Raw genomic sequence first — 2,739 nt, forward strand, 5'->3', positions numbered from 1 at the left:
TAACCCATCCCTTTATCCAGAGGCTGCTTCAATAGCCTAAGTGATTGCAGAGACCAGGGGTGGGCGGTAGGGGGTGGGGGGGCTTTGGTCTTATTTTAACTTAATTAGGAACTTTTCCTCTGGTCGTGACACAGGCTTGTTTCACAAAAGTTCTGCTAAAATGACCAATCTGGGTGACGATGCAGCACTTCCATTCACTCCTCCCAAGAGCTCATTCATAGGATCATCTTTTACATGAACCCAATTAGTAGTACCAACGATGGTGAAAGCTGTTTCACGGCTCTGGGGGCATTTGGGGCAGGGTCTTGGTGGACTCGACCCTAGTCATTGCTGCTTCACCTCCCAGCCGCACCCGCCTGCCTCTAGTTCTTTTATAACCCTACTAACATCTTCATCCCACAAAACAAAGGCAACTCATGTATGCTACTCACTAGGTGGTTAGTTTAATGGAAACCAACTGCATACTGTCAGGTTTCTGAAACTTGTCTTTGCTGAGGCTAGGAAAACAAACAAATCGCTAAATAAGCAATTGCACGCGTGCACGCGCGCGCACACACACGCGCGCACACACACACACACACACACAATCTAGGACTATGGTATCCTGATGTCCGTCTATAGGGTGTGATAGTAACTATTAAATAAGGTGAAGGCCTTTGAAGGTTTCACCTAAATACAATCATCCCATTAAAATCCACAACATTCTGGTCAGACAGGGCGGCACTTTTATCAACACTCCACCGTGATAAAGGGGATTCAAAACAGTTCCAAACGATTTTGCTACTTCTTGAAATTCGGGAAGGGCAAAAGGAAAAAATAGTTATTCCTTCAATAGGAGGGCAATAGCAGGCCCGAAAAAGCGGACTCCCAGCATCTCAGAAGCAAGCCCCTCATTCAAAGGTAATGAAGCACTCATCAGAAAGAAAGGAACCAAGCAGGGTTCTTGGTCAAGAGGAAAGAGGCAGACCTGGCACAGGTGAGCACATGACATCATCACACCTGCACCGACTATGCCGGGGCCCAGAAGGAGGGAAGAAATGACAATACAAGAGTCTGTCAGGTGGCAGAATCCCCCTGAGCCTCAGGGAGAAGGACCGAGAAAAAGAGGGAAGAGGCGTTCTTTATTTACAAAGGCAAACTTGGGGCGGGAGGCAACCGCAGAGGGAAGCCATGGGCTGGAATAAGAGCAGCAGCTCTGAAGGGCCTGGGGGTGGGGGGGTGAATCCCCGCCGAGCAGCAGGTGCAGGGCTGGAGGCAGTTTAACGCAAGGTCTGCTCAGGCCCTGGGACTCTGGGCCTCGGAAAAGATGAGAGCAGTTGCACGATGTATATACCTTGCAAGTAAGGCTAGGATGGGAGTAAATGAGAGGAGGCCATATGGTATGATGGCAAAGATGCTAGAGTTAGGTCAAAAGGCCTGCGTTTTTATTCCGTTCTGCTTCTGTCATGTACTAGCTTTGTGACCCTGAGCAAACCACTGAATGTCTCTGAGCTCAGCTCTCCCATCTGAGGAACAGAACCACACGTCCTGCCTGCCTCACAACGATGTGGTGGGCATAAGAGAGAGTAGTGAGTGGGTGGGCACTTTTTAAAGACGTACATGCATGTGAACTATTATGTGAGGATGATAGGAAGACCACACCACTGGGTACTCAGGCACAGAATTTCTTTTCAAGTATTAGACCTGACATATTTGTATATATGTACGTATGTATGTGTGTGTACGCAACATACGTATTTATATATAACATGTACTGTTGCCTATAATAACCCATAACACACGCATATAACCATTTCAGTGATCTATATTATCTATGTTCACATATATCATTATCTCCTATTTAATCTGATTTATTCCGATAGATGCTGAAACAAACTTGGTCACCAGAGGTGATCAGGGCATCGAAGGAAAAGCAAAGGAAGACGACCCTCAGTCTAAAAGTGCAAGAGGCCACATAGGAAGGTAAACTGGCTGTCTGGATTAAATGGCGGGTGCATCCTTGGACATGGAGCTGACTCTTTGATGCTCACGATTTAATTGAGGAAATGACAACCAGAAACAACCAGAGAACAAAATAGAGCAGTAAAATCAATCAGCCTGGGGCAGGCTGTGTGGTCTACAAATAACAGCTCTGGAAGTTTAAAGAAGAGAAAGAGCATCAGGAGCGGTGTCATCAGGAAAAGCTCCGGAGGCAGGACACCAGGGGCTGAGACGGATAAAAAGCATCGGAACGGCAGCGGAAGCAGGACAGTCCAGGTAAAATCACGCAGCAGGAAATACAAACATCGGCTTGAACAGCATGGGATCTGCGCTAGAGCAAAAATTTCACTGTTCACCATTGCTTAGCCTCTGGGAGAGCTGACAGGTCTCCCAAGGAGCCTGAGGAGAGGATAATGCACCCTAGGCCAGCCAGCCTCCTAACCTGGCCACTAGTGCAGGAGGTGCTACTGTACATAAAGCAAGGGGAAGGGCCTTTGGCAGGGTCAGGGACCCACAGCCCGCTTTGCCTACCCTCCACTCTCTCATTTTCCTTCTACCTTTTCCAACATGATCAACATTTACTCAGCACCAACCATGCAGGAAATTGGAGAAAAAGAGCAACAATCTCCTTGGGGAGTTAGATGTAAAAAATAGCTAAGACAGAAACAGCTAAGCACCAAGTAAGTAATACTGCTATTCCTAGCCAAGGAAGGCGAGACAGTGGATGCTAGTCAGGCTCGTTGGAAAAGGTTTCTTGGA

Source organism: Zalophus californianus, chromosome 12, assembly GCF_009762305.2.
Source record: "Zalophus californianus isolate mZalCal1 chromosome 12, mZalCal1.pri.v2, whole genome shotgun sequence".
Classification (NCBI taxonomy): Eukaryota; Metazoa; Chordata; class Mammalia; order Carnivora; family Otariidae; genus Zalophus; species Zalophus californianus.